This window comes from Trachinotus anak, unplaced genomic scaffold (genome assembly GCF_046630095.1).
Source record: "Trachinotus anak isolate AG129_WGS33_773 ecotype Australia unplaced genomic scaffold, CSIRO_AGI_Tana_v1 ptg000031l, whole genome shotgun sequence".
NCBI classification, from domain to species: Eukaryota; Metazoa; Chordata; class Actinopteri; order Carangiformes; family Carangidae; genus Trachinotus; species Trachinotus anak.
This window is the reverse complement of record NW_027273882.1, coordinates 8,290,001-8,316,808: the sequence shown is the minus strand read 5'-3', so window position 1 is coordinate 8,316,808 and position 26,808 is coordinate 8,290,001. Positions and strand designations below refer to the sequence as shown.

The 26,808-nt window shown below is 43.2% G+C and overlaps 1 protein-coding gene across 6 annotated transcripts in view; it reads left to right on the top strand.

Annotated features, from left to right (window-relative positions):
* Positions 1-26,808, top strand: part of hivep2a (HIVEP zinc finger 2a) — a 102,827-nt gene that overhangs the window by 48,254 nt on the left and 27,765 nt on the right. For 5 of the 6 annotated variants that reach the window (XM_071467240.1, XM_071467237.1, XM_071467239.1 and 2 more), the window contains one exon: positions 1,915-1,961. The exons of the other annotated variant lie outside the window; for it this stretch is intronic. The gene's annotated coding sequence lies outside the window, so the exon portion shown is untranslated. The remainder of the gene's footprint in view (positions 1-1,914; positions 1,962-26,808) is intronic. 6 annotated transcript variants of the gene reach the window in all.

Below are 26,808 nucleotides of genomic sequence, written 5' to 3'. Positions count from 1 at the left end.
CCCCTCTGCCTCCCTCTCTCTCTCCCTCCCTCTCACTTTATCTCTCCCCCACCTCCTCGTCCCTCTCCTCTATGTCACCTGTTACTTCTCACTCCAGTCTTTCGTCCCTATCCCCCCTTCTTTCTCCCCATTTGTCTCACTCTGCCCCCCTCCCCAATTCCACTTTCCTTCCCCCTCCCTCCCCCTTTTGCCTTTCACACTCTGTCTTCCTCCTCTGCATCATCTCTCTTTTTTCCTCCCCCTCTGACCCACTTTGTTTCCCTCATCCATTTCTCTCTCTCTGTTTCTCCCCCTTTGCCTCCTCCCTCAGTTTTCCATTTCTGTTTCTCTCTTTCACTCCCCCCTCTGTCTCCTCTCCCTTTCCTCCCCCCTCCCTCTTCCTTCCACTTCTCTCAAACTTCTTTTCCTCCCCCCATCTTTCTCTGCCCCAGTCATTCTTCCTTGAGAAAATATGTAGTGTGTGTGTGTATGTGTGAGAGTGCATGATTGTAAAAAGTGAGGAGATGTGTACTGGCCGGGGGGGGGGGGGGGGGGGCGTCTGCTTCACACCTCCGGTGACCACTTCCTCCACCACATCCTGTTTATTTCCTGTTGCAATAGAACCAGACTCCCTCAGAAATGCAAACACACACACACAGAGACATATACACACACACACACACACACACGCACACAACAACACACACACACACACACACACACACACACACACACACACACACACACACACACACAGACAAACACACACACACACACACACAGACACACACAAACACACACACACACACACACAGACACACATACTCAGAAACCCCTGACTAAATCCACAAACATGTACAAATACCAAGACTTAGACACACACTGACACACTATGAAAAAATCTACACACACACACACACACACACACACACACACACACACACACACACACAGATAATATAATAAACAGTTTTAAGATTTCAGATATTTCCTGTATCGGCTCGTTGTTGAAGCTACATGATGAAATATTTCAACTCAGCACGTTTTTATCAAAGGAAAATATTCTGCAATATTCATTTTTAATATTGTTACTCATAGTAGCACAACCACAACGTAGAAATACTCTGATGCAAGTAAAGTGTACTTTTACTAGTATCCAGAGTAAAAGTATTCAGAGAGCAGGATGGTCCCTTGTTAGAGTTTTGAATGATGGAGCCCTAAAGGTCCTTTTTTAATGTGAATAAGTTAATAAAAATAATCATTTTTATGGCCTTCAGAAGCTCTTTGTTCGAACAAGTTACAGCTTTATCCAACTTTAAACAACTGTGTGAGGATTCAAGCCCTCAAATGTAAAATAATCTGTTATATTTTAACTTCTGATCTCCATCAGAAGATATATCTGTGGTTTTAAGAACCAAAAACCATCTCAGTGTAGTTTTAATCTCCTCTCTCAGGCTTCTCTCTGGAGCTCTAGTAACAACAGGTCAGTCAGCCAATCAGAAGAGAGGATCTGAGCCTCTCTTCTGATTGGCTGACTGTTTTCTGAGTGATCCAATAAAAATACAGCAGATTTCAGGTAAACACTCAGAGAAACCAAATCCTGCAAGGTTGGATGGTGGGTCCAGGTGGGCGGGGCTGCTTTGTTGTGACATCACAAAGGTCCAGAAGTCCTGACGGCTGGTTTTAAGGCTCAGTTTCTGAATACAGGCTGTGTGCATTTCTGCACATTGGACCTTTGTAAAATCTAGTTAGTGGTGGTGTACAAGTAAATAGTATAGAACAAGTTGGAAATACTGAAGTAAAGTACCTCATAATTACAGTACTTGAGTAAATGTATTGTAGTGACTTTCCACCCCTGTTCTGTTTGTGTGTCTATGATGAGATCCGTGGACACACTCACACACTCATGAACATGTCTTGTGTGTTTCCTCACAGGATGGCCCCGTGAGCACTCTTCAAACTGAGCGCGTGCAGACCATCAGGTAGGCTTCCCCAGCACCTGGCTCCACAGAGGTTCTGACAGGACAGTGTTTGACAGCGCAGCATGAGTTGTGTAACATGGATTGTGTGTGTGAGTGTGTGATGAAGTGTGTAAGGTTCATAAACACCAGAGCAGGAATGTTCCTAAACAGCTCATTTTCCATCCACTCATCAAATATCTGAGGTTCACGTCTTCAGGCTGCGTCCTTCGCCTCTGGACGCTCTCTGAACGACTTCACAGTATTTTCCACTCCGACATTTAAAACAAAACATCCGTTTAATTTGCAGAAATATTCCCTGATCAAACAATTACATAACACAAAAACCTGAGGTTTTAAGGTCCTTGGTTTTAACTGTTGTACTGTTGAAACCCAATATTTACATTTAATAGTGTGACCCTCAGTCTCTCTGTCTGTGCTGTTTGCTTTCATTACTGGCACGCAATGAATCTTGGGATATGTTGGGCCATGAAGGCTCCACCTATTGCAGCCTTTGTTGCCCAGGAAAAGAAGGACACATTTAAAGGAGCCTTTGAAAAGGTACAGCTGAGTCATGCCGCTGTGACACACTTGGTCTTCAGCCTCTGAAGGATGTGTCTCCTGGGACACAGCTTCAGTGTCTCCATGGCGACGCTCTGTCAGGCCTGTACTTCAGCCATCTCCTCTTTTCATTTGGACCTTTTACCTTCTGTCTGAACAAGTCTTAAACAAGCTCAGGTTAGATCAGGTGACTGTCCAGGCCTTGTGTGTTGATCTGGGACCACAGTCTCTGTCCTACACTACAGGGACCAGGTATATACAGGGCAACAGGTGCGACATTGTGCACTCAGTATAGATGTGAATACCTTCAAATTCAGACTGAAAACCTGCATTCTTCAAATCCACTGTGCTACATCACAAAGCCAGAACAATATAAAACACATCACTGTGTTACTGTTGCCTGACGTCACATTTAAAACCTTCACCAAACAAACTGTGGCGGCCAGAAGATCTGAACCGACCTGCAGAATCTGCAGGATCTGCAGGACCTGCAGGATCTGACGTTGACGTTGGTCAGTTTATTGTTGTGGCACGGACACGTCACTGAAGTGTAACTGGACCCAGAGCTCTCTCTCTCCCAGCTCTGTTTGATTGGTTTCTGTGATGTATGATATTTGTTGTTGACAGTGTTGTGGCTGAACTGGTTTGACTGGTGTCATTTAATACACAGTGCAGAAGTATGTGGTGATCCCAATCCCCGTCCGGTCGACGGTGTGGAAACACTTTGTATGGTATTTGTGGTATTTTCCTTTATCATGAGTTTTTCCAGCTTGTTTCTGAACCAACATCACTGATTTCTTTGATGCTACTACAGAGCACAGTGTGCAACTGTGTCCCAGTTTATGTAAAGCTGCTGGTGCTGGTTTCACTGGTATTTGGGATATTTTGGAGTATTAACAGTTGGTTCTGAACTGATTTGATTTGGTTTCTTCACTGTTTGTTGTCATCTCAGGTTGTGTTTTGATACATCCCAGTTTAGACCTGGTTATACTGGTTTCTCTGGTATGCTGTTGTTTATCACCAGTTGGTTTTTGAACTGGATTGAACTGTTCCTTGAGGCCGACGGCAGCATCCATGATGCAGTGAAAAGAATTCCTTGAATCTAAATAGCTGCAGGAGAGGACAGAATTTCAATGTGACCACAAACTGAAATGGAACTAGAAGTCAGCTGTAAAACACACACACACACACACACACACACACACACACACATTCCTGGGTGCTAAATTACCATCAGTTGAAGTAAGCAGTGCTGATGACTTTGGTTTGGTTCAGACACTGTGGACAAAAACTTGTTAGAAAGCTGGAAAAGAATATGTAACCTGCTCTAACATGCTTACACACCGACACACACACACACACACACACACACACACACACACACACACACACACACTGTAATACAAACTTTACCCAGGGACAGTACGAGTGGTACGAGCCAAGATTTGAAAAGATATCATCAAAAAACAAATGAGTACGACAGAAAACGTGAAAATGTGGCAATGGGAAGATGTGTGTGGAGCTCTGTGGGGGGGTCACAGTGAGGTAGTGTGGATGGCTTAGTGCTTCATGATAACACACACACACAGAAACACTAGCTTTCAGCAGCCTGCTGTGTGCCAAGGTTATGAAATAATTTGCCTGCGCGCCTTTCAACACAATTCTTGTTTGCTTCTTTGCCTCCATTCAAGCCGAGACACGACTCAGGAGAGATAAAAATAGAACCTCGTTGACCCCCCCCCCCCCCCCCCCCCCCCCCCCCCTCCACATCCTCTTGCTCACTCCCCCTTTCCCTCCGTTTCCAGTGTGATATTGTTGCAGCTGTCTTGCTCAGTTGGGTCATGCTCGTGCTCTGTCACAGGCTAAGGGGCGTCCGGGGTTGAGGCTTCGAGGATTTTTAAACTCTCCCCAGTGGGAAATGTGGCTTTCATCAACACAATACATGCTCACAATGAACTGCATACACATAAACATGAGATCAAATTAAACAATAGACAGAGTATTCCAGCGATTCACCTCTGACATGCAGTGTGAGAGTTTGTTTAGTGCAGTTTTGTCGCAAGTTAGTGCAGAATAAACATGAACGTCACACTGTTTGAACAGGCTCAAGTTGCAGATCGCCACAGTGTTTGGATGCAGAATAATTCAGGGGTAAATGCAGCCATCAGCGGTTTATTGACAAGATGTGAGAATCCTCTGACTGTGCCTGTGCTCATTTCACCAGCAGCATGAATCCAGTTTGTTTTTGCAGGCCCCACACGCAGGCAGCGACGTAAATGGAAATACATGTTTGCATGCGGACAGGACGAGGAAATGCACGCAAAGAAAACAGGTGGCAAACAGCTGGGATAGTAACTTTAAACTAGCTGCGAGTATTGAAAATATGAACTCATGAAAAGCAGCAGATTGTTGTGGATTGAGAACAAGCGTCTGCTGTCAATTAAGGTCAGAGCAAACTTGACAACAACTGTATAAAACTACAATCTCCTCAGCTGTGCGTGCTGTCCATGAGTTATCCAACTGGCTCACAGCCTTTTCAAAGCTCCATCCAGTCTAAAGGTAGATGTCCATGTGTTTGTGATTATAAAGCAGGTCTAGGTTCTATATTAATACTGTGAAAGTATCAAAGCCTCAGTCCACAGAGAAATGCACACAGCCTGTATTCAGAAACTGAGCCTTAAAACCAGCCGTCAGGACTTCTGGAAATTTGTGATGTCACAACAAAGCGGTCACTGCTCTCAGCCACGCCCCAAGCCCCGCCCACCTGGACCCACAATCCAACTTTACAGGATTTGCTTTCTCTTTGTGTTTACCTGAAATCTGCTTATTTTTATAGGATCACTCAGAGCCTCTCTTCTGATTGGTGGTGGGGATCAAAAACAGAGCTAAAAGAGAGGGAATATATAAATGGTAGAAACTAAACCTGAGGGAGGCTCTGCTGTACGTTGGCCTCATTCCAAAGCTCTTTTTTTATGATGAAACTGATCATAATGTTGAAATATTTCACCTCTTGTCTCACAGATTAGCGTGTTCTGGATTTGTCAGTCTGCTGTATGTGCTGTGTCACTGTGAGACAGGTCTGCATGTTTCTGAACTGGTGAGACTAGTTTCTTGGCTCTGTCGTAAAACAGACTCCAGACAAGTGTGAGATGCTTTAATTTCCTCCTGTAGCACCTCAGTGAAACAGCTGTCAACATTTTGCTGAGTGTGCAGTAACAAAGCAGTGATAATGGGTGAGGGACCTGAATCACCTGTATCAGGAAACAATACCAAAATATTTTAATCATGCACACACACACACACACACACACGAACACAGACATATTACAGTAAACGGCAACCCAGCAATTGGCCAATCAAAGATGATGTAACTGACCAACTTCCGTTTTCTGTGGTAAAAATGAGTTTTCATATAGAAAATCGTAGTTTAAAGGTGAAACTGCTGAGAGCCTCCGTGTTTTGGACTCAAACCCTTCAGAGTTTTACAGGAGCAGCTGTCGCCAAACCATTCAGGTCAGGACTTTCTGTTTTTTAATCAATTCCTGTTGAAGGTGATGAACTTTGACCCTGAAAAGTTCTGATTTTCAGGCTGTTTTAATGACTCTTTACTTGAGAGTAATAATCCATTATTTCACAAGAAAGTGATCATAAATTCATATGATTAGAAATCTTCATCTTGTGACTAAGTGGGAACCGGTCCAGGGTTTTGATTGAAGTCCAGTTATTACACACTGGTTAAAACACAAGAGGAAATGAATGAATAAATGAATGACTGTGCAGCTGAATCAGAATCATGGTACAGGATCATGTTTAGCCTTAACTCTAGAGATCTGCATGGTTTCAGCATCAGCATGTAATAATCCTGATTATATACCACTAATATCTCTTTGGCTTGGGGTTTGCACCGCAGCAGAAAATTAAGTTTGTGAATGTACACTTCACTTTTTCCATTCGGTAACAGACAATTCTGTAAAAACAGAATTTATCCCAGTTTAGCTACAGAACATGTGAAATGTGAGTGTGTGCTGTTGTATTTTTTATCTTTAGGAGGACAGAGATCAGTTTGAGGACATTTTTAGAAAGTTGTGGGCTGGTCCTCAACTCTGCTAAGGACTGTTTGGAGGTTTTAGGGTTAAAGCTCCATCCAGTCTAAAGGTAGATGTCCATGTGTTTGTGATTATAAAGCAGGTCTAGGTTCTATATTAATACTGTGAAAGTATCAAAGCCTCAGTCCACAGAGAAATGCACACAGCCTGTATTCAGAAACTGAGCCTTAAAACCAGCCGTCAGGACTTCTGGAACTTTGTGATGTCACAACAAAGCGGTCACTGCTCTCAGTCACACCCCAAGCCCCGCCCACCTGGACCCACCACCCAACCTTGCAGGATTTGGTCTCTCTGAGTGTTTACCTCAAAGAAAACACAGGATAAGTGTAAAATATGGACCTTTAAGATTTGACTTAGTTGAAGGTCGAGGACAGAGTAAAGGTTGATGTTAGTGTGGAAATACAAAAGTTAAAGGCTGCACAACTGTGAAAGTCTGTTGCCCAGATTGTGAGGTTTTATTTTGAAATCTGAGATTCTTTCAAAGTAAAGGATTTCATAAATGAAGTACCTTTAGTTGCTATTAGCTTTTTCTCTTTGTTTCATCTCCGACTCTCTCTCTCTCCTCTCTCCCTCCACTCAGTTAAATTCAAACATCCATCACTGGCACGACTGTCACTACTGTGTTGCCAAAGCAATAAAATACATAACAATCTGGACCGAGTGTGTGTGTGTGCATGTGTGTGAGAGTGTGTGTGTCTGTGTGTGTGTTGATGTGTTTCCCATCAGTCCTGGTCATCCTTACCCAACCCTTTCCCAGAATCCACCACTGACTCACTCGAAACAAATCACGCGTCAGCTGTTTCACTTAAAACTCCTGAAGACAAAAGAAAACTATTATTATCGTCAAAGTGAACAGTGTGTGGTGTTCGGCCACAGCTGGTCACACCTGTCGAGGTACCTGCACAACTGGAAAGGCTGAGTTCTCAGCTGTTCTTTAGTGTATCACATTTGTTTCGGATTAAAGAGGAACTGAGAACTAACTCAGGGTTCCTCAATAAAAAAAAAAATTCCATGGTTTAGTGAAAATCCCGCCTCATATATACATTAAAGAGTTTTATGGAGGGTTAATGTTAGGAAAAAAACAGCATGGATGTGATGACGTACAAACAGACACCTGACACAGGAAGCAGCTGGCAGGCTCCCCGACCATTACGACCAGTGCTCGTCGCCTGGTTCCTCCAATATGTTTACACAGGAACCACATCAGTTGCACGTGTGGAAAATCCCAAATGATTCCAATGCAGACGCCACAAGGAACGCTGTGTGGGTCACATGGTTTTGATCAGTTTCAGTCAGTGGTGATTACTGATTCTGAGATGATGTGATGTGATTTAACACGTGAGCCAGAATCACAATCAATTTTTTATTGTGGTTATTGTTGACATCCTTCAGTCGTCAGCGAGTGTGTTTACATGGTTTTGATCATAACAGAGATATGATGTTTACATTTAAACATGTTAATATGATCGAAGGTTATGGAGTCATCTGTTGGTCAGGGGGTTGGTTCATCCCTGCCTCTTCCTGTCCTCGAGCAAAACATCGTGGTACGTTTGTCTTTGAATCCTCCATCTGTTAGATTTGGTTTCTCCAGCTCGTCTTCAGTTAATGGACGATCCGCGTCCAACTTTCACTCTCACTTCAGCATCACTGAAATCTTTATCATCATATTTTGTTTTGCTGACCTGGGAACACATTAATCATGTGACACACTAGTTGAGTTTTTATTGGGTCTCTCCAGGTTTCTCAGAACTGGCATAAGCGCTCATAGAGTTTCCTGATAAGGATGTTTAGGTGCGTGAAGCACAGCTGGGCTTCTCCAAAATGCGCACAGGAATTCATTCATGATGATTGTTGGTTTCTCCAGATGGGGCAGTGACTCATGGTCTGGGTGGATACAGGATCTCACTGGAAAGATGCTGCATTTTCCAACAGCTCAACTTTAATCACTGTATCACATGTTGACCTTAAAGTCTCCAGCTGACACATTTCAGATAAACGTCAGGATAACGTCATGATAGAAGATGATGAGAAATGATCCTGGTATTTTGTGAGTTAGAACAGCAGTTGTGTGTGAGATGGGACGAATGAAACACAACAGTTGAACAGCTGAATTGTTTGTTAGTTTTGTTTTTATTAAGACTGTCTGACATTGTTCTTCTTAATATGTAGCTTTATACATACTTTGTAATTTATCTTGATAGAAAATATTAAATTTCATCATTAGAACATATAGCCAAACAATTAATGATGTTTTTTTTCTGTTCTCACCCTGACTGTATATTCTGTTGGTGGAATGTAACACACACGGCTGTTTGAACGACAGTTAAACCTGATTTGCTTCTATACTGAGAAACTCTGACACTGGAAACTTCTGGATGTGTTAAAGTACTAATTTATTTGTCATATGAACACAACAATTACACTTGAAACCACAACACAACTTGTCTTACAAAAAATGTCACAAAAAAACTGTCTCTCAGGTAAACCCCACAGAAGTGTGACGTATCCACGCAGTATGTGGCGGCTCTGGTCGTACGCACTGACGCAGTTTGACTTATCTGACTTGTGAGGACTTGGAGAAAATCGCAGTGTTCTGCAACAGCACTGCTTTAGATAAACAGATAAGACATCATCAGTCTATTCTGACAGATGTTCGTCGTAGCTGCTGTTTCGTGTTGCTCTTTGCCTCTTGACAGATTATTTCTCAGCCTCAGTGTCATGTTTTAATGGAGACGAGAGTTGTTCACTTCAAAACCACACGTTCACTAAGTAAAAGTCAGTTTCTATGAAAAGCAGACGATTAATGAAATATGCATCACATGAGCACATTGTGCATGTGTGTGTGTGTGTGTGTGTGTGTGTTTGTTGCCTAATGGTCCCAGACACACACTGTGACGTTGTCGCCGGGGTTTGACAACTCCAGGTGTTGAAAGCAGGCTCTTCGACGGCATGGAGACAATCAGCCGTTCACACCTCAGCTTCGCTGGAAACGCAGGATCTTAGACATCATGCTGTGTCATCTCACCCCCGTATCTCACAGACACACACACACACACACACACACACATACACACACATACACACACACACACACACACACACAAATAATGTGAGTTTGACAAGATGTCATTATGATCACAGCCGTTTAATCTCTTGAGATTTTTTTCAAGGTGAGATTTTCCCACGTTTGACTTAAACACACCCACGCTCCAGCCACACAGGTGTGTTCAGGTACTTCACCTGCATTAGGCCTCTTCTCAGCACCTGCCCGGGGTTTGAGAAGCCACTGACATGAATAAGGTGTCAGATTTCTTATGATTAGAGCCTCGTACACAATCTGCAAACAAGTAGTTAAATTCTCCAAATTCATCATTTTGTTTCTACTCCGACCAAACTGAAGACCACGCGACTCTGATCTCGTGGAGTCACTGGGAAACACAACCATCGTGATACTGAGGGGTGTCTTTTCAAGGTGTTCAGTTCAGGTATTTATCATATGATCGCTGGTTATTTTGGTTGTATTTAAAACCCCAAGCTGAGCACAGTTTAAATCAAATTTGGTGGCATTTTTTGTCATATTCAAAATCTGAAATCTATTTAAAATCTGTTCTATTATTTATAATCTAAAACGTCAAATGGAATGTATTTGATTGCAGTAATTTCAATTTTATTATAAGTTTGGCTGTATTTTTGTGGTATTTGTGTAATCAGGGGCTAAATCTGGCAACATTTTGAGTCTGAATTTAGAGTGAACTTATTTCACCGTGATCATGACGCTCTCATTTACCTCCTCTCCCGCGTGACTTAAATGCAGCATTCCTGAGAAGTTACAGTACACTCTCTCTTCCTAACCAGAGAGGCTCACAACAAACTAATTGGGGACTCCAATACCCAGAATGCAGAGGACGTGACAGTGACACAGCGAAGTCTGTGAGGTCACAGTGTTAGCAGAGGACGACAGAATTAGGGAGGAAAGAGGAAGAGTGTCATCCCTCCATCTGGTGTCAAGAGGTTGTGTGTGTGTGTGTGTGTGTGTGTGTGTGTGTGTGTGTGTGTGTTTCCCAGCATGTGTTTCCCATCTGGTTCCACCCAGTCCCTCAACACTGAGTTCATGCTGACCTCTTTCCCTCGTCTTTCTTTCTCTTTCTTCTTCTGTCTTTCATTCGTTCTTTTATTGTTTTCGTCTCTTCTTTACCAACTCTCTCTCACTCTCTCTCTCTCTCTCTCTCTCTCTCTCCCCCACTTATTCCCCTTCATCTCTTCCTCCCTTGACTCTCTCTCCCTTCATCCTTCCATACCTCCTTCACTTTCATCAGTGTAACACAACACCTTGACCTCGTGCTCGTTTCAGCGTGTTTGTCTGACGCTGTGATGTCATCGCTCCGGCCTTCCCCAGTGAGATGCCACATCCATGCCGTCATCCTCCCTCCCTCTCATTTGCTTCCTGTCACTCTGCGTCCTGCAGCTAAAGATAACCATCAATGTGTTGGTTCATCTGATCATGAGTCCTAAAATCCTCATTTGTCTCATGATGAAGGGAAATCTGTGAATGGGGCTGAGCTCACTTCGTTTGTTTCCGATGTTGCGCCACGAGTTTACACACATTTTGTTTCATTTTCTTGATATGCGTGTAGCAATCTGCCTTCATCTTCCTCTTTTTTTTTTTTAAGATCCTCACAGTTGTTGCCAGAGAATTTCTGAAACGGAGCGAGACAGAATTGGAAACAAGTGGAATTACCTCACTCTGTTGGCAGAGGGGTTTCACTCGCCTCAAGGAAGAAACAGCAAAATCAAGACTCAGATCTGAACTAAATTACTGCAGCAGATCATTGAGAGTCGTGTTTTGTAAACTTCCCAACTTTCCCCGGTGCCCGATGAGAACATAAATCATCCAGAGATCCCCGGCTGCTCGTCCCAGTGTTCAGTGTTGAGACACTCTGGCACGTGTAGAGTGATACGAGGCTTCATGCTAACCCTGGATCACACCACGCTGAGTGACAGTAATTGTCCAGAATGATCTCTTCTGGGGGGAAAGTGAAAACTTTCAGCAGCTCCAGCTCTAAATGTCGGCACATGACAGAACATTTGAGCGTATTGTCATAGTTTTGGCCTTCGTAAGTCAGGAGAACGTTTTACTCACTAACTTACGGTAACTCCTGAGACCTGCAGGCATTTTCTTTAACAGCAGCCTGAGACAGGACTTTAACAAACCTCCAGCCGGTCAGACTCATCTGGAAGACAGACATTAAACCTCATTTATACTACTACTCACTGTTGACGGCCTGTAGCCTTGACATGACCCCACAGATTTCTAAGCAGTGTGTAATAATATTGGAGATTTTGGATACAGCTTCATTTCCAAACAAGTGGTTTAGTGAGTTGCCACCTGACACCTCATGTTGCTTGTTACTGGAAGTAATTCATTCATTGTCTCTTGTTTTAAAGTCTTATCTTAGTCTTTTTTAAAGCTCCGCCCAGTCTAAAGGTAGCTGTCCATGTGTTTGTGATTATAAAGCAGGTCTAGGTTCTATATTAATACTGTGAAAGTATCAAAGCCTCAGTCCACAGAGAAATGCACACAGCCTGTATTCAGAAACTGAGCCTTGAAACCAGCCGTCAGGACTTCTGCAACTTTGTGATGTCACAATGAAGCAGTCACTGCCCTTATTTTTGCCATATTTTACTCTTCTCCAGTGTTGATCTCCATCAGAAGATATATTTGTCTCTCAGTGTAGTTTTACATCTCCTCTCTCAGGCTTCTCTCTGGAGCTCTAGTAACAACAGGTCAGTCAGCCAATCAGAAGAGAGGATCTGAGCCTCTCCTCTGATTGGTTTTCTTAGTAATCAGATAAAAATATAGCAGAGAAACCTTTAGGTGCCAGATTCACTACTTGTGACGACTGGTATGAGATCCTGACTGCGAGATGCCATGTTTGTGTCCTGGCGGCGAACAAAATGCTAATGTTATGAAAATGTCCACAGTAAAGTGACTTTGACCTTTGAGATGTTCGTTAAGGTCCAGCCGGTGGGTGACATCGACATTTTTACAGTAAAGGAGGAGGAGAAGAAGAAGAAGAGGCACGTTGTGACCCTTTGGGCTTTCCATATCTTTACAACTTCCGAGGTCGGAAGTTGGAGCTTACGAGCAGCACTTGAAGGCAGCATCAGTCTTCTCATGTACTCCCTCAGTGTCTGCTGTCTCCCTGAGCGCTATCATTCTTCCCATTCAGCTTCCTGCCCTATAAATATTTGAGCAGCCCCATTAGGGAGTGAGGTAATCTGAACACGCGCGCTCACGCACACACTCACGCACACACTGCCGTTAAGGCGTAGTAGTGCCTAATAGTCTTGTCGGAGCACGAGGCCCCGGAGCTAACAGGCTAATTAAGAGCGAAACAGGTTTAACAAGTTTAGACTGTTCATTAAGGCAGAAACCTGATTAATTAACAGTCGAGGGGGAGAGTTCGTTAACGAGTGGCGTGATTAATTAAAACTACAGACGACAGAAAGTGTAACTTTAAATGGGGAAAAAGGTGAGGAATGATTACAACCACCGGAAGGAGGGGGAGAAAGACAAAAAAAAGACAAGAAGGAACCGTAAGTGAGGCAGAAGAGAGAGGAGAGGGATGGATGGAAGACAAAAAAAATAGATAGGGAGAGGCAGGATGGGAAAAAGAAAGAAGGGAGAACAGACGAGTATGGATGATTAGAAATGAAAGTGAAGAAGAAAAGAGCGTCAGGGAGTGAAAGAGAAAGAAACTCCAGAGATGAGTGAGAGAGTGAGAGAAAGAGGAAGAGAGAGAGAACGAGCGAGGTGGCAGAGGTCAAAAAGACATGAAGAAATTAAAACAAAGGGAGATTGTGGAGAGAAAAACAAAGGCTTAATACAACAACCTCACACACACACACACACACACTTTGTTGAATGTCGACTCTTTGTGTTTGGTGGTGCAGAGGCCGAGTCATGTGATTCCTCCCTCACTGGACATCTGAGGTCGGGGGAATTGGACCCGGAGAAGAAACGGTCCAGAACCCTCGTGGCAGATTCTTCCTACTTCATTTATTTGGACATGTACTTTTTTTAATTCATGTGATGTCAGAATGTAGTTTTATTCTGGAAATATCTGAAATGCTCTGCAGGGTTGACACGACTTTGTTTTTGAGTTTAATGGTTTAACCTGAATGATTTTATGGAGTTTAGGGACTTTTCTAAGTGACGTGGACAAGGTTGTGGAAGTGATGTTGCGGAAATCAAACGCACCTTTTCTAGCGAATTAGGTGTTTGTGTTGGCGAGGAAAGGGGGACAGGAAGGGAAAGAGGAGATAAGAGAGGATGAAAGGAGATGAGTGAGGAAGAGAGGGGAGGAGACAAGAGGGAAAAAAAGGAAAAGAGGGAAGGTGAGGGAGGAGGGAGACACAAAGGCAGAGAGGATGAGGGAGGAGTGCAGGCTGTGGAGGAGGAGCAGGTGCTGCTGACAGCGCCTTCATCTGCTGCTCGTGTGTGTGTGTGTGTGTGTGTGTGTGTGTGTGTGTGTGTGTGTGTCTGTCTGTGTCTGTGTGTGTGTGTGTGAACCTCTATTGTACATTTCCCACAGTAACTTTTGCCGTCTTGGTTGATCATCAGTTTCTTCATCCTCAATTCTCCTGAAGTAAAAATGTGCTGATGCTCTGAATGAGCTGTTTAGTTTTCTGTTTCCTTGAAGCTGAAATGCACCTGACCCCCCCCCCCCCCCTCCCTTTGTTCCACACGCTATAAGGCGTGTCTCTGTCTCTCTCTGTCTCCTCATCTCATCTATTTATCAAAATAAAAAAAATCAATGTGATGTGAATTAAACACTAAAAGCTGCAGCAGTAAATCCAGCCCCCTCCTGCCGGGTGCACCGTGCAGCCCAGACGTCGTGGTATTGACTGTAAACATCCCTGTGGTTACCATGGAGACAGGACGTGTCAGGACCCCCCCCCCCATGCATGATATTTTGCAGCACTCGGGTGTCGTGTACGGGTGTCGAGTTGTGGGCTCTTGTCAGAAACACTCACTCACACCCTGTAAATACTCTGGTTGTTGTGCATGAGTGTATCATGCACAACAACCAGAGAGAAGCTGAGAGAGGAGATGTAAAACTTCACTGAGATGGTTTTTGGTTCTTAAAACCACAAATAAATCTTCTGATGGAGATCAACACTTCAGATAAGACACAGGAGAAGATAAAAGATGGCGCTTTAATGCTGGAGATATTTAACAGAGTTCTTCTCACAGTTTGTGTTTGGCTGTTTTCTTTTTCAGTTTGACTTCGCCCCTCGATGTGCACAAAGCCAGGTCCGTGAAGAAAAGGTTTTCATAGCTCAGTGAACTTGACCCTGACCTCAGCCGCCATCCAACAACTTTTTGGAAACATGAACTTGAGTCTGACCTTAACACCCGACATCACTGATGCCCTCGTGTCTGAATAGGATCAGCTGTGTTTAACATCTAATGGAAAGCCTGAAACCAAAAGAGTGGAGGCTGTTAAAGCAGCAGGTCAAAGGTCATCTGATCACATATGGGTGTAACGTTCAGATGTCCATGAATTTTCACCCATGATGTGCCATGTTTTATTTTAGATATATCATAGATTGTAAATCTGAACTGTTTTTGTTTTATTTTTTCCTTTCCATTTCTTTTTATTCAATAGGTGCAGTAAGCAAAACATCATAAGTGATTAACACAGACACATAGACACATGAGGGGACGAGGACTCTGTTAAACAGAGGATAAGTTGTTATGGTGCAGAAATTCATATTTGGCTGGAATTCATGTGTGGTTTATTATGAGAGTTTGTGGGTTTTGTTATGTGAGTTTTGTGAATGGAAAGTACGTATGTAAATGACAACATGAATGTTTTTTCCATGTGGCGCCCGTAAAGAAACTGAAGCTGAAAAAAAGGAAATTGCAATAGAGAGAGAGAAAGGAAGAGAGATGCAAATCAGCAGCAGGAAATGGAACAGGAACATGTTTTATATGCAGGTGTACAGTACCAGTTACAGTTCACACACACACACAGACACACACACACACACACACACACACACACACACACACACACAGACAACAGTCTGTCTCTTTTTGTGTGGTTTTGGGATGAAACTGTGGAAGAATTTCAGGCGTAAAATGAGTGAAATTAGCTGTTTCTTGTTGGTGTAGTTTGCTCTCGCAGCCATCTGTGCTACTGAGAGTTCAGGCTTTTTAATTCTATAAGATGTTAGTCAGCCTGCTGAAGCACACACACACACACACACACACACACACACACACACACACACACACACACTCGGACCACACACCTCCTACCTACCTGCTGCTCTGCGGATGTGAGGGGACAGAGATTAGCTCTGTGTGTGGGTGGACAGTCAGCACTGGTGTGTGTGTGTGTGTGTGTGTGTGTGTGTGTGTGTGAGTAACGGGTGTTGGGGACAGTAGTCATTGAACCACCCGCCCCCATTGTGTCAGGAATAAACTGCAGTGCACACACACACACACACACACACACACACACACACATACATTTCCCTGCACGTAAATAAAGAGCCAGGACGGGAGAAGATGCAGCCGTCGTCCAAACGCTGGTTTGCCTTTTGGCAGAGTCTGAGGAGGTTTTTCTTCTCCGCCGGCCAATTTTGCAGCTAACCAACCGTCATTTGGTCCTTCTGGAGCTGTATTCCTCTGTAAACATCAACTTCACTGGCAAAGCAGGGAAATTGGCCGGTGCATTCTGAGCGGCATGAGTGACAGTGACGCCTGCTGCTTTACTGGTTTTAGAAATCACTTCCATTTTCTTTTCACTTTCATCTTTCTGTATTTACTCTACTGAATTTGTACACAAGCTTTGAAATTTTCAGATACACTGTTTTGAATTTTTTGAAATCTTGATTGAGCCCTGAAGAAGAGCTGATTCTCTCGTCTTTAACATGATTAGAAAGAGTCGAGGGAAGGAGGAATTTCTCATGTCATCAACGCTGGTGCTGCGTAATCGCTTCATTCGTTTACTTGATGTCATGATGCCGGAGACACATTGCTAAAGTGCTGGAAGCTCACATCAGACAGAGAGGGCTATGATTCAGCTGATCCTGGACAGAACTGCGGTCAAACACACACAGAGACTGGAGCCGGTGCGGAAACATAATGAGGTTAACAAGGTCATGTTTATCCAACTTCTTCCTGAAGGATTTTAAATGTTTCTGACATTTTTACTTTTATTTGAAAAAGACAATAGTGAAATAAAAGGAAATGAATGGAAAGCAGAGGGGCAGCGTGCAGCAAAACAAAAGTCACACTGGTACATTACAACCATATGCAATATGGTTCATAGTATTGAAAAAACAAAGTTTTCTTCTTTGTTCAGTTTTGTAGTTTTTGCAGTGGTTCAGGTTCCTCTGTCACAATTGGCATTTCCCTGTAGTGAGAAAACATATTTTAAATCTTTCCATCACTGGGATGAAAAACAAGGAGTCTGATTTTTATCCTTGTATGAAAGGGTGAGGATTCAAATGATTATCCTTCAACGCCCCTGAATCTGCACATTGTGAGCAGCTTAAATCCTTTTGTTAAATGTACAGTATTTAAGTGTGAACTGCAGGGGCTCATCAGTGCCGCCTCTCTACAGTGGAGAGTAAATGTCTTAGTCACACCCGTGTCTTTTTTATTTCGCCTTGAACATCTCATTCTCAGCTGCTGTAGGTTTGACACTGCGCTCGTCCTGTTCCAGGATCAGTCTCCCCAGTATTTCTGCCGTTCCAGATGGCCACTGTGTCAGATTAGGTTTTCAAAGAGCTCACGGTGATCATAAATTTTGGCGGAGACTTACCCGAGAGACGTGGCAGGGACCACGTTTTGGAGCCCAAACGATGATGGCTTACGGTGTTTGATGAGGAGGTGCCAGGAACAACTTCACTTTCCCACCTGACGACAACAACAACATCATTTCTCTGCTGTTTTATGGCATTTTTATGTTTGTGTGTGTATGAGTGAGCAGCTCTGTGCTCACAAATCTTTTACTGTGACACACAACACGCCCGTCAGGATGGGGCCATTTTCACTGACATCACGAGGTCTGATGTCTCTATTACAAAATGATGGAGCAAATGTTTAAAACTTAATTACACACACAGGAATAAATGAAAAGTAGATGTTGACAAAGGTAAAAATGCTCCTGGTTCATTTTTCTCTCAGGGACTGCAAAAGCTTTTACAGTCGGACTAAAACCTCACAGTTTAAAATATAATTTCCTTTTGTTAAATGTGTATTTTTTAGGTGTTGCTCCACAGTTGATGCATGTTTTATTACCCTCCATAATGGGCAGCCTCCACTGCCCTGCAGCAACAAGCTGGTTATACTGGGCTTTCCTCTGTGAGCCTTCCTGACATAAATACGGGAAACAAAGCCCTAATTGTATCCTGTTTGGTTTGTGAAGTCTGTAAGTGAAAGTTTTTGGTAATTATCCGCCCTACATAGTATGAGTTCTCTTACTGATGTTGTTGTGAGGCTCAGATTGCAGATTTCTGATGCAACACTGTGAAAATGGCCTCGAGGACGACTTGAGTCCTGAGAAGAAAACTAACTCAGCATTATAGCAAAGCTAAAACCTGCCTGGAGGCTTTTTTAACGATGGAGAGGAGACATGAACATGAATGAAAAGGAGAAAAGAAAAAGGAGGCAGTAAGATGAGTAAACGAGGTAGCAAGAGGAGAAAAGACTAAGAGGAGAGGGAGGAGAGCAGGAGAGGAGAGGTAACAAGGAGACGAGAAAAAACTGAATAAAAACAAGGGGAGGTGAGCGGGAGAGAGGGATGCAGATGAAAGAAAACAGCTTACATAAGTGTGAGTGTCATGCCTGCATGTATACACACACACACACACACACACACACACACACACACACACACACACACACACACACACACACACACTCTTATACACCAGGAATAGCCTTGTGCCCTGAATTTGACTCAAACTTTTTGAAGAGCTGCGGCTGTGGGCTGGAAGCTCCCACTCTGATCACAGCATCACTCATTCAAAGACTCCAGAGTCTCTAAAAATGTGATGCATTAAAAAGCACACTGTGCACAATGCTAAAGACAGATGAGCGAATGAAGACGGGCTCCTGTCACAGCAGAGGTTGTGTAGTTTGCAGCTGGAGGTAGTGTGATGAAGTGTGTATCAGGCAGGACGGAGGACGGACTGTAGAGGTTCGGCTTCAGGTCGTAACTGGATGACTGGAGTAAAAACATCTGATGAAGTAGATTCCTAGGTGTTAATGGTTTTTACTGTTACACACTGTCCCAGGTCTGCATGGCATGAAACTGAGACCAGGACCTAAAACTGAGACCCAGATGAGCTAACATCTGAACCCAAAACTGAGAACTAAACCAAAACAAACCAGAGAAATGAACCCAAAACTGAGACCCAGATCAAACCCGAAAAATCAAACCTAAAACTAGGATCTGAACCCAGACTGAAAACTACCCCAGACAAATGAGATCTGACCCAAACTGAAGAACAGTACCCAAAACCTCCAACTGAACCTAAAACTCAGACCTAAACCCAAAACTGAGACACAAACCTGAAACTGAGACCCAGACCAAAACTGAGAATCAAAACTAAGATCTGAACCCAAAACGGGGAGACTTGGAGCTTAGACTAATATCTGAGCCAAACCCAAACTCAGAATTGAACCGATCCAACAGTCGAGTTGCATCAACAGAGACTCGACAGTTCAGTAAGAATCAAAATCCAGTTCACCGCTGCTTCCTCTGCTCCGGTTCAAAAGCACTTTGCTGGGTTGAGTCATGCTCAGGATTTTAATCACTGCCCCTTAAAGTCCAGCACAAAACGCAGAATTGATGTCACACGCCCAGATTTCTGTTTAATCAATGATACAAACGAGCCTCTCAGGGTTAACATGAGGATCCTGAGTCTAACAAGTCGAGCAGGTACAGGTTAAGTGTTTTGTTCACAGGCTCTTTGACTCTGGACTCTGTTGCTCCAGGTCCAGGTTTACAGGGAGTTTAGCCAACAAAGTACCTCAGGGAGAGGGGACAGCCCTGCATAGTTCCTGCAGGAATTTCATTACAACATGTTTTCAGCTCTGCCAAAAACCTCTAACATTAATTGCACAGGTTCTCTGAGGAACTTTAAGGTGCTTATTAGATGTTTCTGGATCACAGAGAACCGTTAAAAAAGTCAGAACACAGTAAAACCAGAGCGACCGTCCACTAAACAAAGCCGTCTGCTCCTTCCTCTGTCCATCTTGCTTCCTGGTGTATTTTGCAAACTGTTGTGGAAAATGTAATGAAGCTACACACACACACATACACACACAAACACTCACACACACACATTCAAACACACACACACACACACAAACACATACACACGGGGCTAACTCAGTAATAGTTTCAAGGCTGGCGCAACAACCCTGTGGAAAATATGACTGCCTTCTCTTTTCCACTGGCAATTTACACCAACAGGACGCCTGTTTTTCCCTTCCTCACCTCTTCTCCCCCCTCCCCTCTCTTCCCCCTCTCTCTCCTTCTCTCTCTCTCTCTCTCTTTCTCTCTCTCTCTCCACCCTCTTCTCTGTCTCTTTCTGCTTTCTCAGTTAAATGGAAACATGTTGGTCAAACAGCCACAGCTGTGTCGGAAAAGAGATCTCTGTATGTTCAGTGTATGTAAGTGTGTGTGTGTGTGTGTGTGTGTGTGTGTGTGTGTGTGTGTGCGTGTGTGTGTGCGTGTGTGTGTGTGTGTGAGAGAGAGGCAGGAGACAGAACATGGAACATGGAATTCTTTAACAGCCTAAATTGATGCTGTGTTACAACATCACGTTTCCCATGTTCACCACAGTGTCTGTGTGTGTGTGTGTGTGTGTGTGTGTGTGTGCAGTAAATACACTTTTTTATGCTAAATGTTGAGCTGCACTTACAAGTTAAGAAGTCATCATCAGAAGGTCCCTTTAGTAACTTTTCTGGAGCTTTTGATGATATCACATGATCTTCCTGGAGTTGTCATGGAAACAGAGATGTTCAATTTTCCATTTTTTGAGGACTTTAAGACGAGATTCTTCAACGACGAGTCGTTATCAGCAACAAATTTGATATTCAATTGGCATCACTGAGGTGTTGGAGAAACTGTATATGGCATCTATTTTAAATTATTTCATCTTTTAATTGAGAAAATAACCAGCAGATTAATCAATAATAAAAATAGCCAAACAGCCAAAGAGCTGCAAAATGGACCTTGTGATTTTGGTAACTGTTGTTTCCGAGGTGGTCCTGGTACTTCTGCTGAGACTGTCCTGTAAAAGACAAGGTCGTTGTTGAGGTTGGAGACTGGTTGCTGCTGCTGCAAGTTCACCATGATGAGTCATGTCCAAAGAGCCAAAACAAGGTCTCACCACTGTTTCCCTTTTTTTTTTGACTCATCTGTTTTGACTTGCATGCTGCCGTTATTGAAACTCTGCACGTCCTTTAGATACTTACAATTAAAGTTTTCTGAGGTGGGGGGGTGATGGGGAGTATCCTCAGTGAGCTGCTGGGAGCAGATGGAGGAAGTGTTGACTCTGCATTTGCATCAACAGCAAAGTAACAGAAACAGTAAATTAGCAGAGGGGAGTAAATGAGAGATGTCAGAGAGGTCGTTTATACCGATTCTCTGTTGTTGTGTTGTGTTGTTGCAGAAGTTGTACTTTGTGCACGTTTTCTATCAACCAGGAGAATCACAGAGACTGTAACAGTGGTTATTCGATGTGACACTGAAGGTACTTTTCCAGGACTAATATGGTAGCAACCATCTTGTGTGTGTCTTATAAAGCTGTAACCACATATACACACCAGCTAACACACACACACACACACACACACACGCACACACATATTGCACATGCACGTCACTTGTGTACATTGGACAGCGCTGAAACAGAGCAGAGGATGACCTCACCTCGCAAGACTTGAGGACTGAACACACACACACACTCACACATACACACACACACATAATTACACATGTGCACATAGAGAATCACACAGGAATCACAAACATATCTGACACACACACACACTGGACCCAGTCCTCCCTCAGTGGTTTCGGTCTGTTGTGTAAACGGGGTTTTTGTCTCTTGCTGGTGATTTTACTCCACCGTCCAGTCTGGAAGGTAAAAAACCAACAACAGAAACAAACACAGTGTCTCCTCTCCATCCTAAAACCCTGCAGCTTCTTCTCAGAGTGCATCCAAGGGTGAGAAGGATTTTTTAAGAGGCCATATTTTCTCCTTTATCAGATTTTCAGTTGTTTTTCTGGACAGTTTTTAATGACCAATTAAAAACTGCATCTCCACCCTCTATTGTAACCTTTTACTATAGTTGTTGGTTTAGTTTAGATGCTGCAGTGGTTTTAGCCCATCAGCATTTCCTTCTTCTCAGTTTCTCCTCTCTGTGGAAACGGCACATTTGATTCACTATGGAAGCCTGCAGGGCACAGTATTTGCATTAGTGCATGAAAGAAACCAGCAAGTTAAACATGAAGCTGGGGGAATGTAAAACATGGCACCGTAGTGTTCAACCTGCCATTTTTAATTTCCTGAGCCAATCAGAAGAGAGGATCTGAGCCTACACTCAGAGAAACCAAATCCTGCAAGGTTGGATGGTGGGTTCAAGTGGGCGGGGCTTGGGGTGGTGACTGCTTTGTTGTGACATCACAAAGTTGCAGAAGCCCTGACGGCTGGTTTTAAGGCTCAGTGTCTGAATACAGGCTGTGTGCATTTCTCTGTGGACTGAGGCTTTGATACTTTCACAGTATTAATATAGAACCTAGATCTGCTTTATAATCACAAACACATGGACATCTACCTTTAGACTGTGTGGAGCTTTAAAAACCTTTAGACTGGATGGAGCTTTAAATTTTGATTGTGGGGGATTAAAATAATCATCGACCATCATCTTCAAAATCTAAGGAGTTAATTGCTGTACACTTAGTCTGAACTCTGTTGTGTTTCTGCGCTGCACATCTCAGAGATCTTCAGGGAAACTTCAGGATGCAAACATCATTAAAATAGAAAAGTGTCTTGGTGAATGTGAAGCGATAGATCATGAAGTCAGATATCTTCCCCGTCACAGAGCGGCGTTAAGTTTGGAGCATTTCCGTTGTGTAACTCAGGCTTTTATAACAGCAGCAGCAGCAGCACTGTAACCTTGGCACACCAAGAACTTCCTCCTCCCCCACACACACACACACACACACACACACACACACACACACACACACACACACACACATACACACACACACTCATCCTGTCTCAGCAAAGCTGCCTGTACTGCCACCTCCTACACACATACTCTATTCAGGGCACACTCATGCACAGACACACACACGTATCTTTTTCTGATAGAAATATCCAGTAGCATAATTGACTTCCTACCTGCTGTAAATCACTGTCTACAAGCGGTCTCCTCTAGTGTGTGTGTGTGTGTGTGTGTGTGTGTGTGTGTGTGTATGTACATTACAGTTCAGATGAAGTTCATTTGATTCATCTCTCTCACACACTTAGATTTCATTTCAGTGGTTTCTGGAGAGCCTCTCCCTGCTCCTCTCTCCCGCTCTCTCTCTGATCCAGATCTGCAGCGATGCCTCGGCTTAACTCAGATGATTGGCAGCACTAAATTAAAACAAACATGGCTGCTTCAACATGAACAGTAGGCAGTTTAAGTCCTGGGATGACAAAGGGATGATGCTTTTAGACGGAGCACAGACTCGGAGAGATGAAATAATGAGTTTTAGGTGATGATATTTTTATTTCACAAATGGGTTCATTTCTATTTCTGCCTCTGTGGCCGATCTGAATGTTTCATGTGAAACTCTTCTCTCACACTGTATATACTGTAACTCTAGAAGGAGCCGCTGGCCGTGGATTTTGTGGAGCCTTTTATTTGTTCATTTCTCGGTTCCTTGACAAATCAGGAAGAGACACAGCAAAGTTCTTTTCTGCATCTGAGCAGCTGCTGCTCCAACAAAGATCTTCTGATGTTGAGGAAGTTCTTATTTTAACTCAAATCACCATCTTTGTCTAAACCTAACCAAGCCACGACCATTATTATAGTAACCACGGCAACAAAAGTGGGCATGTGCGTGTTTATTATTGCAGCCATGACAACTGAGGTCCGGTCCTCCTGCCACTGTAGAGGCGCTGTTTCAGAAGACGCTGTATCAGAGGGTTGACGGCTGTTGTGGTCGGAGGACTGGATGTACGAGTTAATACCTGGTAACACTGTAACACACACCATCGAACCGCCGGCCTTCTGATTAGTGGACACCTGAACCATTACTGTATTTTTCTGTTTGTCACTGAAACACTGTCCCATCGTAGAGTTTGAGCCTCTAATGTGTTCGATGTCGATGGAGTTGCTCCGCAGTGATCCACTGTCAGCTGATCAAAGTCACCTGATCTCAGCCCGTAACTTCACTCTGATAAATGTTGGTGTGATTGGACCTTGACGATATTTTTCAAAACTTTCCCCAAATATTATCTGTCAAATATTATCTGGAATGAAAGACTGTGGAAAAAACACGTGCACATCTTTCTTACCCGGGTGTTAAATGTGATTCCTGCCTCCCAAGGACTCTCAACAATGTTGAACGCTCTCTTTAAAATTTCAACTTTATTACCTCAGAAAACGTTCAACATTTGAAGCCCAAACTGCCTCTCGGTCAGGTAGCGAGGTAGTAAAAGAGGAACGGGAGCCTTCGACAGTGTTGCAGGTTCTTGGGAGGCAGAAATTAAAGGTTGTCAATCTTTTTTTTTAGCAGGCTAATGATACATTTTGGGTTTTGAGGTTCATGAGCCTTGATTAAAAACAATATCTTAAAGAGCCATTTAATTTCATTAAAAGCACAAAATCTAGACAAACTCAAAATTGTCACCTGACAGCAACAATTCATGTCATTGCTTATTCTTTGATTCTTTCCTGTTTTTCCTCCCATGTAATGACATTTTAATGCCTCGTTGTGAACGTCCTTCTCACAGGTAATTGCCCAAATTTGAATGTCAGTCCCTCAGAGGGGATATAGCTCCCTGAGACAGCGAGGTTTTGCAGTGCCGTTCACCACTCTCACCAAAAAAAGAAATCCATTGTAAAAGAGGCAGAGGCTGATTTTTGCACCCACAAGAGCAGAAAATAGACCAGAATTCAATGCAGCACCAGTAAAAGGGAAGAATGGGTTACGAGAAAGTCTCAGCGAATTTGGACTGGAAAAGCTCTCTGTCCACCTACACATACAACCCAGAGGTGACGGCAACCAGCTCAGGCACTTTCTCTGGAGGCTGTCGAAACCTCTCTGGAAAATGTGGGAAGTGAGAGAAACAGAAGAAGAGGAGACAGGTAGAGGAAGAGAAGGTGGTATATACCTGTAAGTGCTGTAGATTAAAGGTCCCATATGGTATAAAGTGACATGTCCACGTCTCAAACTCTCTTCTGATTGGCTGACTGACCTGTTGTTACTAGAGCTCCAGAGAGAAGCCTGAGAGAGGAGATATGAAACTACACTGAGATGGTTTTTGGTTCTTAAAACCACAAATATATCTTCTGATGGAGATCAATACTTCAGATAAACACAGAAGAAGAGTAAAATATGGAGCTTTAATGCTGGAAAGTAAAGAGAAAGCCTCTGAATCTCTTGGTTTGAAGCTCCCTGAACTCTCACTCATACCTGACACTAAAATAGTCAGATCCACATGTGTTCATCTTCTGCAGAAACTCTTCCCGTTGATAAAGTTGCAGTCGTCCTGCTGGGAGCTTCCTGGTTAAACCACAACCCTCCTGCTGTTGGTCTTCACCTCAGCAACTTCAGCTCAGCTTGTGCCTTGCTCAGGGGCACAGGAGGTGTAGTTCTGCAGAAACAAGGCGATGTTTTTAATTTCTACAAGCCTCATGCAAGCAACATACTCCACACATGACTTTTTAATTTTCAACACAAAGCTGCATAAACCTTAATACCTGGCCTGATGTAAGAAAGCAGGTATTGTAATATAACTGCTGAGCAAGTGCATTTTTATTTATAAAACTTCTGGCAGGGGGTGAAATTGGCCCGAAATTTTTATTTGGCCTGGCACAGAGAAGGTCTTAAAAAGTTTTAAATTTAACTTTGCAGCGACCTGCAGTCGGCCCGCTTGCGGTTCACATGCACACACTGTTTTTGTTTTCACCCAGAAATTTAAAGGGATGTTTTCTCTCAGACAGAACCGCTTTTCTACACATTACGCTCAAATTAAGATCATTCTGTGAAACCGCGCTGCTGTTTTCAGACTGAAGAGCTCATTATGAGTTTCATTTTTTAACCTCTGTTTGTTTCTTTCTTGCATAATCTACATATCTTTACATATAGTTTTATTTCTATTTAGGTTTACAAAGGTAAATCATGGGCATTGTTAGTAATTATTATATACCATGTTAATTTTTAATGTAATTTTGTCGTTATATTTCAAATGAACTTGAAAATGTGTGCAGGCCTGTAAACCTGCTTCCAGATGTCAGTATCACATCTCTCAGCTCTGAGGTGTGAGCTTCACAGAGCCACAGCCAGAAAGACAGTGACAGACAGTGAGGACGAGACAACGCTGTCTTGTGGATATAACAGATAAATAACAGAGAAGATACACAATGGGTTCAAAAGAAGAATAAACCTTGCATATTGGACAGTTCTGCAAAACCCTGGATTGCCTTCAATGACTTTTTTTTTTTTCACTGACAGCAATTTAGATATTTCACCTTCCACATCATCTACACATCCGTCATTTTCACCTGGCTTCTATAAACGAATAACTACACCTGTGTTAGTGCTACATTAACACTGAATATAAAGAAGAGCTGGCGTGACAGAAATGCTTTTATCTTTATTTCTAATGCTTTTAGCCACAGACTGTAAATAAAGATGGGCGGAGCCTCTGTGACGTCACCCATAGGTTTCTGAAGCTCAGAGTGAGCTGCTCCACTGTTGACATCTTGGCAGTGCTTGACTCCGCCCCCTAACTCCCAGCTAATCCAGAAATGTGTGTGTCCTCCGCAACGAGTGTAATCAGTCTGATTCTCAGGCTGAAGCTGCACTGAGATGCATTAACAAACTTACCTGGCTATTATACCAGTGGACACTTGAACACACACACACACACACACACACACACAC